The following is a 14,750-nucleotide window of genomic DNA, read 5'->3' as shown; positions in this document are numbered from 1 at the left end:
AGGAAACCATACTGTGGGGTAGTACATGGATGAGTTCAGTAAGTTAGCCCGCTATGCCCTAGATGATGTGGCCACAGATGCTGCGAAACAGGAGAAGTTTATGGAAGGGCTGAATGATGAGATGAGTATGTAGTTAATGGTGGCAACATTTAACAACTACCAGGAGTTGGTAGACAAGGCTCTTATGATTGAAGGGAAGCAGCAGCAGATTGAGAGTTGCAAGAGGAAGTATGGACAAGGGAAATACAATTCAGGAGCTCAGCAGAAGCCTCGTTTTACTCCGAACTCAGGAGGTTATACCCATAACCATGGAAGCCATACCCACAATGGAGGAAGTTTGCATAACCACAGTGGCCCCAAGAATGGAGATGGGAATGGAGCAGGAAGTAACCAGAACCGCTCTAACCCAGCCACACCCACCAAGAAGGATCTAAGTCACATTACTTGTTTCAAGTGTGGGAAGACTGGACACTACGCCACCGAGTGTTCTAAAGCAAAGAATGGAAATGGCAATGGAAGCTCTGTGAAGAACCCAAACCCTTTCAACAGGGGACAAGTGAACCACGTGAACGTGGAGGAGGTTGAAGAGCAGCCAGATGCAGTTATCAGTAAGTTTTTGGTTAAGTCTTTTACTGCAATCGTTCTTTTCGATACTGGTTCATCGCATTCATACATTTCAAGGGGATTTATGGATAAGTATAAGTTGCCCACTGAAGTTCTTAGGACACCTATGTTAGTAAGCTCACTAGGAGCGGAGTATATGGCAAGCCAAGGATGTTTTCAGATGCCATTGACCATAGGTAGACATGTTTTCCCCTCAGACTTGATAATTCTGGAGTCACAAGGATTGGTTGTGATACTAGGCATGGATTGTCTATCGATGTATGGGGGAAACATGGATTGCCCAAGTAAGTCAATTTTACTCACTACACCGGAGGAAAAAAGGATCAAGTATGTATCCAGGTATGCGCCAAGGAGAACCCAAGTAAATTCCCCCTCAGGAGTTGTTCAGGAGGAAGTGCCTGTAGTGAAGGATTATCCAGATGTATTTCTAGATGAACTACCAGGCATGCCGCCAGATCATGACATTGAGTTTTTGATAGAATTGTTCCCAGGCACCGGACCAATATCGAAGAGACCATATCGGATGCTCGCAAATGATCTGGAGGAGATTAAGAAGCAGATTAAGGAGTTATTGGAGAAAGGTTACATTCGACGAATTCATCACTGTGGGGAGCCCAGTGCTCTTGGTTGAGAAGAAGGATGGATCCTTGAGAATGGTTGTTGATTATCGGGCATTGAATGAAGTGACGATCAAGAACAAGTACCCACTACCGATGATCAATGATTTGTTTGACCAGCTACAAGGGGCTAAAGTATTCTCCAAGATCGATCTGCGATCAGGATACCACCAGCTGAAGATTCGAGAACAGGATATACCTAAGACAGCCTTCACCACAAGGTACGGGCTATATGAGTACACGGTTATGTCATTTGAATTGACTAATGCCCCTGCCTATTTCATGAGTATGATGAACAAGCTGTTCATGGAGTTCTTGGATAAGTTTGTTGTGGTGTGCATTGATGATATCTTGGTATACTCGAAGAATGAAGAGGAACACAAGGAGCATTTGTGCTTAGTTCTCGAGAAGCTCAGGGAACATCAGCTATATGCCAAGTTCAGCAAGTGTGAGTTTTGGGTGAAGGAAGTTGGATTTCTTGGACATGTTATATCTGGAGAAGGTATATCAGTAGACCCTACCAAGGTTAAGTCGGTCACGGATTGGCTATCACCCACCTCAGTAGGAGAAATCCGTAGTTTTCTTGGACTCGTAGGATATTATTGGAGATTCATTGAGAATTTCTCTAAGATTGCAAAGCCCATGACGGCGTTGTTGAAGAAGGACACCAAGTTCAAATGGACAGATGAATGTGAGGCAAGTTTCCAAGAGTTGAAGAAACGTTTGGTCACAACCCCAGTGCTGATTGTACCAGATATACGCAAAGATTTCCAAGTGTATTGCGACGCTTCTCGCTTAGGACTTGGAGGTGTACTTATGCAAGACGGAAGAGTTGTTTCATATGCCTCATGACAACTTTGACCGCATGAGTTGAATTATGCCACGCATGATTTGGAGTTAGCAGCCGTAGTGCATGCACTCAAGACCTGGAGACATTTTCTTATTGGAAACCGATGTGATGTGTACACGGATCATAAAAGCTTGAAGTACATTTTCACACAGAAGGAGCTAAATCTGAGGCAGAGGAGATGGTTGGAGCTTATAAAGGATTTGATATGAAGTTGCACTATCATCCAGGAAAGGCTAATGTCGTAGCAGACGCTTTGAGCCGGAAGAGTTATGCCAATACCCTCGTAAGCAGAGGATTACTAAAGGAGTTAGCCGAAGATCTGTGACACCCCAAAAAAATTGGCCTTGTTTTATTAAATTAATTTTTTTTTCAGGAATTAAAACTTTGGATTTCTGAGCTCCATTTTGATTTTTTTTAAATCATTTCCTTCCCTGTTATGATGAGTTTTCCCAAAGAGAAAACTTTTCAAATATGTTATTGGACTTGTTTTCCTTTTATCAGTGTAACTAATTAACTAAATTAATTGCTTGATCTTTACTTTCTTGAAAATAGTTTTTCAAGGTTAAATGGCCATATTTGAACTACAACCATTTGATAGATTCACTTAAAATTTCCACAAAAATTTGGAGATGTCATGTGATGTTTTTAAATCACTATTATGCAAAAATATATTTCATTCATGAAATATTTTGAGCCCTACACTCATTTTTTCTTTTCTGGTCCAGAGTGCATTATGCACTACAACCTATTTAAATAATTCTTTAAAACTTCTACCAAAATTAAGGGAGGTCAATAGGAACATATTATTCCACTTTATGCAAAAACCTATTTATGTTCTTTGAAAATATTGAGTGAATCAACCTCATTTCCATTCTGGACCAACTTGTTGATTTGTACAGCAACCATAATTTTGCTTGCTCTTTAGCTATTGATTCTTTCTCCTACTTGTAGTCCTCCATGTTAAACCCTTAAGTCCAGGAGCATGCACCATTTGGATCATTTTTGGTTCATGAAATAATGCTATTTATTTCCTGTCCAGAAATGTAGTTTTGCAAAACTTGCACTAGCAAGTCTCCCCTTTTGTCCAAATAACCACACCACTCTCTCTTGCATCTAAAGAGACCCCAACCTGGAAGTTTTTGGCCACCCCAAGACCTGCCTAAGTGCCATTGGCATTTTGTCAAACACCCTGCGGACATGTTCTGTTTTGACATGAATTGTGGCATTGCACTGTGAGCTTGCACCGTTGATCAAACAAGCATGTCCACTAGACTCCCAGTTGCTCCTAACCTCGATCTGGTAAACCCCAACCTCACCTGCGACCTCTAGCATGCTCTGGCATTTCGTCGAGCACACTCGGTGCGTGCACTGGGCGCGCCCAGAGCGCGCATATGGCAGCCGCGCACACGAGCCGACACGCTGCCCCCCACGGCTTTGGTCCGCTCTGCAGCACCACACCACGCGCTTCCCTCCTCGCAGCAACGCGCCAAGCAGCCCCCGCCGCGCTCGGCAGGCCAAGCGCTAGCCGCCGCCGCCCGGCAGCCTCTGCCCATGTCGGCGCCGCCAAAGCCTCTCACGCTCGCCACCTGGCCCCTGGAACAGCGCGTGCTCATCCGCGAGTGTGTCCTCTAGCGCTCGTCGCCGCCACGATGCCCTGCTGCTACAGAACGACGGTTCGCCGGCCGCCCTTATCCACCACCGCGGAACCGACCTCGTCGCACTATAAATGGAGGCCCCCGAGCCTCCCCGAGCACGCAAGCGACCTCATGCTACCCCCACGGCGCTCCCCTGCCTCGCATTCGACCCGGGGAGGCCTCCTTCCTCATCTCCGGCAACTCCTGCCGCCGCCACCGCCCCGGCCAATCCGGCACCTCCAGTACCTCCGCCTCTCCGTTCTCTTCGCCAGTAACTTCCTCATTCCCCTACGAACCCAACCCCCTACTTAATTTTGATCGGGAGCCATCGCCGCCAACAAATCACTTTGTCACCGGAGCTTCCCTCCGCCGCGGAGCTCGCCGCCAGCGATTTCCTCCACCTCCGACGACCCTACGACCACCGGGAGAACGGCCCCAGCCATGCGGATCCATCCCTACCCTCGGGGGCCCGCGAGGAGCAGCCAAGCGCCGACGATGATCGCCGGAGCCCCGCTCCCCTTGGGCAGAGGAGGGAGACGATGCGCGGCGACTGGTCAAACCTGACCAGTGGGCCCCTGGACCCACTGTCAGCAACCCCGCGCCGTCCACGCTGGAGTAAGTGGAGGCGTCATACCCGTAATACGTCTTCTCTGCGCGAAAGCGTAATCTCTTCAAAACATTTTCTTTTCTGTTTTAATTTAAAAACAGATTTTGACCAGAACTTTGACTGGCTATAACTTTTTAAATATAACTCCAAATGAGTTGATTCTTTTTCCTACCTTCCTCAAATTTGGTCTAGTTTATTTTAAGATTTATTTGAAAAAAATTTCAAACAACTTTTGGTGCTGTTTTTATTTTGTGTGTTAATTCTTTTATATTGCTAAAATAGGATTTTTGAAGAGAGAAGAAACTTTCAAAAGTTTGGAGAGCACCCTGCCTTTCCGCACATTGAAGGCAAGCATTTTTGGTGTGATCGTTGATACATTTATAACACCACCACATTTCGAAGGACTTGTTATTTCATGTGATATGATCATATGCATGGGTGCATGTTGTTGATTCCCATGCTGTTGGAAATGGATTCACTTGTGATGATAATCACCCTCATATGCCTTGCATGTATACCGGCAGGAATCCGGGAAAAACCTCTGCCTTGGGTAGGCTTGAGTTTGTCGCCGGTCTCCGGCGGGACGGTTATGTCTGGTATGGCATGGTAAGGCGATATGAGAGGTGACTCTAATGGATGAAATATATTCGTCATGCTAATCATGCATGGAATACTTGAACCTCCTGAGTCGACCGTAGATCGAGTCTTGTTCCAGTAACCCCCATATTTGTTTCGTACTACCACTCGTCTCTACAGCAAGTAGAGTACGGTTCAGTAAGTTGTCAACCTCTTTCCAGCACACACCGTACAGAGAGGCCATGGTGGAAGATACCGGTTGTAGCTGGTAGGCACGCCACCTGGTCCGGGGGCATGGGTGTTTCCGGTTGGGACCGAGAGGGGAGGCCACCCCTTAGAGCGCGCGATATAAGTTTGATCCCATGCTACGCGAGGTTGTAGCCTCCCCACTTAGAGTTGCTTAACAGGTGTCGTGGGTGATTCCAGACACGTGTGAGTTAAGCTGGTGTGTGCAAGTTAGGTGTGTTTTCAACAAAAAGACCGTAGACGGAATTAGTCCCGATGGACTAAAGAAATCCGTTACTCGTGGTTAAAGAGTACACCCACTGCAGAGAATAAACCTATTCGAATAGCCGTGTCCATGGTTAAGGATTTCAGTCTGGGATGGGTCAGGTGTCGGTCTTAGTGTCGGTCTTCGGAGGTGAAACGGTTAACCAGGAAATGGAATTACTACTCGTGACTTGTGATATCTATGATTATTATTATTATTGACTAACCCATGATATTATTGTTATTACCGAGTATCTCTGGGATGATTCTACCTCCGGGATATTCATTATGATTGTTTCTTTTTAAGCCCTTTATGTGGTGTCGCTCAGACGCCCGACTGTGGCATTTCTTTTAAAGCCCTTTATGTGGTGTCGCTCAGACGCCCGACTGTGGCATTTCTTTTAAAGCCCTTTATGTGGTGTCGCTCAGACGCCCGACTGCGGCATTTCTTTTAAAGCCCTTTATGTGGTGTCGCTCAGATGCCCGACTGCGGCATTTCTTTTAAAGCCCTTTATGTGGTGTCGCTCAGACGCCCGACTGCGGCATTTCTTTTAAAGCCCTTTATGTGGTGTCGCTCAGACGCCCGACTGTGGCATTTCTTTTAAAACCCTTTATGTGGTGTCGCTCAGACGCCCGACTGTGGCATTTCTTTTAAAGCCCTTTATGTGGTGTCGCTCAGACGCCCGACTGTGGCATTTCTTTTAAAGCCCTTTTTGTGGTGTCGCTCAGACGCCCGAATGTGGCATTTCTTTTTAAGCCCTTTATGTGGTGTCGCTCAGACGCCCGATTGTGGCATTGCTGGTTATTCGTTTTCATAAATTTTAATACTACTATGTTATTGAAATTTTATGAATAACCGCAGGCATGCATCAGAAATTTATTTACTATTTTCGACTGACGTCATGAGCATAAAATGTTTTCAGCCCATCATTGTTATATTATACCTGTGTTCATAATGTTTGCGAGTACATTCAAAGTACTCACTGGCTTGTCCCTGGCTATTGTCTTGGCCAGATTTTCTTGCACGGAGAGGAGCGACGCGATGCCAGCCCCGGAACCCACACAATGGAGATAGCAGCCTCGCGAAGATAGGAATTAACCTGGTCAGTTGTTCCCGTGGGAAATGGAGTCCCATAGACACTGATGTTTCACAACCCGCTTCCGCCATCAACCACTAGAAACCATTTGTTGTACTCACAGGCCAGAATGGTCTTGTACTACATATTTTGTATTTTGCTTGGAATTTCTGTATCAAGTTGGAGCCTCATCAGCTAACAGTAATCCTAGGGCTGATGAGCACGACGGTCTTTTCTAGAAATTATTACCCGGAAAACCCGGTCGTGACAGGCTTGGTATCAGAGCCAGGCTGACCATTGGCTAATCCTATCTTAGCCAGGTCAATAAACTTAGGCAAACCAACCCACCAGACCTTAACCAAACCTCAGCCAAGCTTCTCGTGCAAGATAGCCACACAGTGACCCAACACTTTTGGCAGTCGGTGCCCAACCTATCAACCTAACCTGTCACTCATGTGCCAGTGACCGGCCCCTAAATAGTCCTTTCTCGCAAGCGTGCGAAGGAAGACTCCGTCCCCTTTTTCTTATAAAAAGGGCACACTAGCCTCAACCCAGCACAACACAGTCGCTACCCCAAACCGAGCCACAATGCCTGGACCTATAGTGCACAACGAAACCACAGCAACCAACCTCGGAGGTTTTGTGACCATCCTCGCAAACCTCACCCGTCGTGCCTATGCATTAGAGGAGCCACCAGAATATGTTGTGTATCAAGGACCCATGAGCGGTGAAGACCGCCAATTCTGGGCCACTGTGCACATTTACGGTAGGAGTCTAGCACCCGAGCGCCCCTACAGGTTCACCGGAAGGACAACTTCCTTTGAGCCACAAGCCATCCAGCTAGCCGCTCGAGAGGCTATAGTTCATCTCAGGCACTTGTCGCCCAGAGTTAACTGTCGCTCGTTCCACTACTACCCCAGACGTGAAGGATATGGTAGACCACCCCAAGTTGCCAATGGAGATCATGAGACGGACCCCGCATTGTTGCACCTAGTGCGCTATTTAAGTGCACTGGAGGCACTGTTCGACCAGATCACTATTGATCTAAACGCAGCTCGTGGAGAGCTGGTTCGTTGAGCCCCGGTGAGAGGAGAAAACGAGCCCAACGCCGACAACCCAGTCGTGCTATTTGGACAACCGATCGAGACCCCAAGATCTGCTCCAGCCATCGGCCAAGGTGCTGCGATAACCCCAGAGGTGCTTCGTCGCATTTTGGGAGCACACTCCAACGGGGTTGTGGCCAACAATCCCCGCGATGGTCATCATCACTACCCCGACCCTGTAGTTCCCCCGCCATCTCCGACTAATCCCGGCAGTGAGACACGTAGAGAAGCCTCGACATCCACCAGGCACGCCCGTTTAGACATAAACGAGGTAGACTAAGCCGTATGAGTAGCACCGAGCCTCAGTGTATCCTCGCTTTGTAATCATGCGATAGTGTATGTTAACGCAGCCTGTCGTTGTGCCTCTGTTTTAATAGTAGCCTTGCATTTTTGGTCAGCGCATAGTTGCATATTTTTCCGGGCACAACTACCGAAAAACCAACCCGACGACAACCACAGTAACACGTCCCTTTATGAGATATGTGTATCTCTGACACTGACCCGACCCTTGGAGCTAAGCTGGTACATTTATTACCTTTCACCATGGTAAAAATGATCCAGCTCCATTGCTATATAAAGGCCATCTTGTGCCCTTACCCAGCAACCCTCACCTTGTGCACCACACTCACGCTTTTTCCTGTCATGCCGAACCCCAGCATTCATCTGAGAACCCCAGATGCAACTCCAGGTAGTTTTGTCAAAATATTGTGGGATTTTACCCGCAGTACCATGAGTTCTACCCAACCACCTCAGTACGAGCTGTTCAAATCAAGGATCACCCCATCCACCTCGGAATAGTGGGCAGCAGTACACATTCCTCCTGTAGACCCCAACCAAGATCCAACGGAAATTTCCTTCATGGGGAAATCCATGCCAACCCCACACCTGGCCATAGAAGCTGCTGCGAAAGAAGCGATTGCTCGTCTTCGATCCGCAGTACCCTATGCCCGCGAACGAGGATATTATTACTTTCCGAGCCGTGCAGCACCCGGAGAAGTAACATCTTTTCCCGGTGGACGTATTGAGAGAGACCCAGTTCTGGCCAACCTTATCCAGTACATCATTGCTCAAGAGCATTTGAACCAGCGAGTGATGGATTATCTCCAGAGCCTCGCAGATTTAAATCCTCAGATTGCCATCGGCAGACCACTGAGACCTGACCCGGAGAGACGCATACATCGACTGGTCAGTCCACTTCCTCCAATAGAAGAGGAGTGTATTCCTTTACCAGAGACATTTTATCAGGACCCCGTCCAGTTACCGTTTTCATTTTAGACGTCACTATTGTATTTGTTCCTTGCAGCATTTATTTATGTATGTGACTTATGCGTGATACCCTGAGTTTGTACGACGAGTCAATTATTTGGCTTCTGCTAATGTGTGTAGTTTTTGTTGTGGTTTATGCTCCTTTAAATTAACTGTTTTTCCCTCGCGAAATCCTGGAGCGAGATTTCTTTTCCCTGAGTTGCTACACCTGCCCCTTCTCACGACGCAGATTAATTTCACACAGCACCACACAGCAGACTCACAACCTTAATCATTCAGACACATACACTATTTGCAAAACTTTGCAACGGCGTTACATCCAGCTAATCCCTCACCCCCTTAACTACAGTTAGCACCCGGCACACTCCATCTACTCTTCATGATCACCACCACCACGGAGAGCCAACACCCGAGCCGCAGCGTCGCGATACTCGTCGAAGATCATCGCGCACAGGAGCACAGAGAGCCCCAGCAGTGTCGCCAGCCCTCCGCATATCAGGATCACAAACCAGTCCGGCATCGCCTCCGCCATTAGAGCCTCACTCGAGTTTCTGTAAGCAGTAATGGAGAAAGGAGGAGGAGAACTAGATGTGAGGAAGAAGAGAGAGTCACCCCGGCCGTTTTTATAGCTCGAGCTCGGTGTACGGTGGGCGAAGTCCACCAACGCCGCTCGTCGCCGATCGCCGATGTTCGGAGTCGAATCCGCGAGCAGTGCCGACAGCACGCTGGCCCGCGAGGTGAGTGCACGCTGCACCGGCAGCTAGCACGCCGCGCACTACCACGGTACAGCCTAGATGCCCTACGAATTAGGCATCACCGGTGGAGAAAGCGCGAGAAAGCGCGCGGGAGAGAGGAGGAAGAGAGAGCCAGAGGTAGAAGGAAGAACCAGAGGGAGCAGAGGAGACTGACAGTGGACCCCGGGTCCACCTGTCGGCCAGAGAGAGCACTGTGCTCTCGGGTACGACCAGCGTATATTTAAATTTAGAAGATTATTCTAAATTTTTATCCAGCGTAGAAATCACCCGATTTTGTTCCGAACCGTAGACTCTTCCACGCAGTACCGGTTCTTCACACTGTGGCTTTTCACCACTTATTGCCCTCTCACTGTAGCCACGTCTTTATTGCGTAAATATTTTCCTAACACCGCTTTTAGCAAATCTCGAGGACGAGATTTTTCTTAAGGGGGATAGTATTGTGACACCCCAAAAAATTTGGCCTTGTTTTGTTAAATTAATTTTTTTTTTCAGGAATTAAAACTTTGGATTTCTGAGCTCCATTTTGATTTTTTTTAAATCATTTCCTTCCCTGTTATGATGAGTTTTTCCCAAAGAGAAAACTTTTCAAATATGTTATTGGACTTGTTTTCCTTTTATCAGTGTAACTAATTAACTAAATTAATTGCTTGATCTTTACTTTCTTGAAAATAGTTTTTCAAGGTTAAATGGCCATATTTGAACTACAACCATTTGATAGATTCACTTAAAATTTCCACAAAAATTTGGAGATGTCATGTGATGTTTTTAAATCACTATTATGCAAAAATATATTTCATTCATGAAATATTTTGAGCCCTACACTCATTTTTTCTTTTCTGGTCCAGAGTGCATTTTGCACTACAACCTATTTAAATAATTCCTTAAAACTTCTACCAAAATTAAGGGAGGTCAGTAGGAACATATTATTCCACTTTATGCAAAAACCTATTTATGTTCTTTGAAAATATTGAGTGAATCAACCTCATTTCCATTCTGGACCAATTTGTTGATTTGTACAGCAACCATAATTTTGCTTGCTCTTTAGCCATTGATTCTTTCTCCTACTTGTAGTCCTCCATGTTAAACCCTTAAGTCCAGGAGCATGCACCATTTGGATCATTTTTGGTTCATGAAATAATGCTATTTATTTCCTGTCCAGAAATGTAGTTTTGCAAAACTTGCACTAGCAAGTCTCCCCTTTTGTCCAAATAACCACACCACTCTCTCTTGCATCTAAAGAGACCCCAACCTGGAAGTTTTTGGCCACCCCAAGACTTGCCTAAGTGCCATTGGCATTTTGTCAAACACCCTGCGGACATGTTCTGTTTTGACGTGAATTGTGGCATTGCACTGTGAGCTTGCACCATTGATCAAACAAGCATGTCCACTAGACTCCCAGTTGCTCCTAACCTCGATCTGGTAAACCCCAACCTCACCTGCGACCTCTAGCATGCTCTGGCATTTCGTCAAGCACACTCGGTGCGTGCACTGGGCGCGCCCAGAGCGCGCATATGGCAGCCGCGCACACGAGCCGACACGCTGGCCCCCACGGCTTTGGCCCGCTCTGCAGCACCACGCCACGCGCTTCCCTCCTCGCAGCAACGCGCCAAGCAGCCCCCGCCGCGCCCGGCAGGCCAAGCGCTAGCCGCCGCCGCCGCCCGGCAGCCTCTGCCCATGTCGGCGCCGCCAAAGCCTCTCACGCTCGCCACCTGGCCCCTGGAACAGCGCGTGCTCATCCGCGAGTGTGTCCTCTAGCGCTCGTCGCCGCCACGATGCCCTGCTGCTACAGAATGACGGTTCGCCGGCCGCCCTTATCCACCGCCGCGGAACCGACCTCGTCGCACTATAAATGGAGGCCCCCGAGCCTCCCCGAGCACGCAAGCGACCTCATGCTACCCCCACGGCACTCCCCTGCCTCGCATTCGACCCGGGGAGGCCTCCTTCCTCATCTCCGGCAACTCCTGCCGCCGCCACCGCCCCGGCCAATCCAGCACCTCCAGTACCTCCCCCTCTCCGTTCTCTTCGCCAGTAACTTCCTCATTCCCCTACGAACCCAACCCCCTACTTAATTTTGATCGGGAGCCATCGCCGCCAACAAATCACTTTGTCACCGGAGCTTCCCTCCGCCGCAGAGCTCGCCGCCGGCGATTTCCTCCACCTCCGACGACCCTACGACCACCAGGAGAACCGCCCCAGCCGTGCGGATCCATCCCTACCCTCGGGGGCCCGCGAGGAGTAGCCAAACGCCGGCGACGATCGCCGGAGCCCCGCTCCGCTCGGGCAGAGGAGGGAGACGATGCGCGGCGACTGGTCAAACCTGACCAGTGGGCCCCTGGACCCACTGTCAGCGACCCCGCGCCGTCCACGCTGGAGTAAGTGGAGGCGTCATACCCGTAATACGTCTTCTCTGCGCGAAAGCGTAATCTCTTCAAAACGTTTTCTTTTCTGTTTTAATTTAAAAATAGATTTTGACCAGAACTTTGACTGGCTATAACTTTTTAAATATAACTCCAAATGAGTTGATTCTTTTTCCTACCTTCCTCAAATTTGGTCTAGTTTATTTTAAGATTTATTTGAAAAAAATTTCAAACAACTTTTGGTGCTGTTTTTATTTTGTGTGTTAATTCTTTTATATTGCTAAAATAGGATTTTTGAAGAGAGAAGAAACTTTCAAAAGTTTGGAGAGCACCCTGCGTTTCCACACATTGAAGGCAAGCATTCTGAACCCCGGCATAATATTTTTGGTGTGATCGTTGATACATTTATAACACCACCGCATTTCAAAGGACTTGTTATTTCATGTGATATGATCATATGCATGGGTGCATGTTGTTGATTCCCATGCTGTTGGAAATGGATTCACTTGTGATGATAATCACCCTCATATGCCTTGCATGTATACCGGCAGGAATCCGGGAAAAACCTCTGCCTTGGGTAGGCTTCAGTTTGTCGCCGGTCTCCGACGGGACGGTTATGTCTGGTATGGCATGGTAAGGCGATATGAGAGGTGACTCTGATGGATGAAATATATTCGTCATGCTAATCATGCAGGGAATACTTGAACCTCCTGAGTCGACCGTAGATCGAGTCTTGTTCCAGTAACCCCCATATTTGTTTCGTACTACCACTCGTCTCTACAGCAAGTAGAGTACGGTTCAGTAAGTTGTCAACCTCTTTCCAGCACACACCGTACAGAAGAGGCCATGGTGGAAGATACCGGTTGTAGCTGGTAGGCACGCCACCTGGTCCGGGGGCATGGGTGTTTCCGGTTGGGACCGAGAGGGGAGGCCACCCCTTAGAGCGCGCGATATAAGTTTGATCCCATGCTACGCGAGGTTGTAGCCTCCCCACTTAGAGTTGCTTAACAGGTGTCGTGGGTGATTCCAGACACGTGTGAGTTAAGCTGGTGTGTGCAAGTTAGGAGTGTTTTCAACAAAAAGACCGTAGACGGAATTAGTCCCGATGGACTAAAGAAATCCGTTACTCGTGGTTAAAGAGTACACCCTCTGCAGAGAATAAACCTATTCGAATAGCCGTGTCCATGGTTAAGGATTTCAGTCTGGGATGGGTCAGGTGTCGGTCTTAGTGTCGGTCTTCGGAGGTGAAACGGTTAACCAGGAAATGGAATTACTACTCGTGACTTGTGATATCTATGATTATTATTATTGTTGACTAACCCGTGATATTATTGTTATTACCGAGTATCTCTGGGATGATTCTACCTCCGGGATATTCATTATGATTGTTTCTTTTTAAGCCCTTTATGTGGTGTCGCTCAGACGCCCGACTGTGGCATTTCTTTTAAAGCCCTTTATGTGGTGTCGCTCAGACGCCCGACTGTGGCATTTCTTTTAACGCCCTTTATGTGGCGTCGCTCAGACGCCCGACTGCGGCATTTCTTTTAAAGCCCTTTATGTGGTGTCGCTCAGACGCCCGACTGCGGCATTTCTTTTAAAGCCCTTTATGTGGTGTCGCTCAGACGCCCGACTGCGGCATTTCTTTTAAAGCCCTTTATGTGGTGTCGCTCAGACGCCCGACTGTGGCATTTCTTTTAAAACCCTTTATGTGGTGTCGCTCAGACGCCCGACTATGGCATTTCTTTTAAAGCCCTTTATGTGGTGTCGCTCAGACGCCCGACTGTGGCATTTCTTTTAAAGCCCTTTTTGTGGTGTCGCTCAGACGCCCGACTATGGCATTTCTTTTTAAGCGCTTTATGTGGTGTCGCTAAGACGCCCGATTGTGGCATTGCTGGTTATTCGTTTTCATAAATTTTAATACTACTATGTTATTGCAATTTTATAAATAACCGCAGGCACGCATCAGAAATTTATTTACTATTTTCGACTGACGTCATGAGCATAAAATGTTTTCAGCCCATCATTGTTATATTATACCTGTGTTCATAATGTTTGCGAGTACATTCAAAGTACTCACTGGCTTGTCCCTGGCTATTGTCTTGGCCAGATTTTCTTGCACGGAGAGGAGCGACGCAATGCCAGCCCCAGAACCCACACAATGGAGATAGAAGCCTCGCGAAGATAGGAATTAACCTGGTCAGCTGTTCCCGTGGGAAATGGAGTCCCATAGACACTGATGTTTCACAACCCGCTTCCACCATCAACCACTAGAAACCATTTGTTGTACTCACAGGCCAGAATGGTCTTGTACTACATATTTTGTATTTTGCTTGGAATTTCTGTATCAAGTTGGAGCCTCATCAGCTAACAGTAATCCTGGGGCTGATGAGCACGACGGTCTTTTCTGGAAATTATTACCCGGAAAACCCGGTCGTGACAGGATCTCAGGGAGCTTCATTTGGAGATAGTCCCTAAAGGTTTTGTTGCAACATTGGAAGTTCAGTCAACATTATTGGGAAAGATTCGAGAAGCTCAGAAGGATGACAAGAAAATTGTCGAGATAAAAGATAGATTGAGCAAAGGAAAAGCCAAAGGTTTTCGTGAGGATGAGCACGACACCTTGTGGTTCGATGACCGTGTTAATTGCCCAATAATGCCGAGATCAGGAAGATGATACTTCAGGAAGCGCATGATTTTCCATACTCGATACACTCCGGAAACACCTAGCTATATTTGGATTTGAAGGAGCGTTTCTGGTGGAATGGTATGAAGAAGGATATTGCCGAGTGTGTAGCT

Source organism: Triticum aestivum, chromosome 3B, assembly GCF_018294505.1.
Source record: "Triticum aestivum cultivar Chinese Spring chromosome 3B, IWGSC CS RefSeq v2.1, whole genome shotgun sequence".
Classification (NCBI taxonomy): domain Eukaryota; kingdom Viridiplantae; phylum Streptophyta; class Magnoliopsida; order Poales; family Poaceae; genus Triticum; species Triticum aestivum.
Note: the sequence above shows the minus strand (reverse complement) of the source record.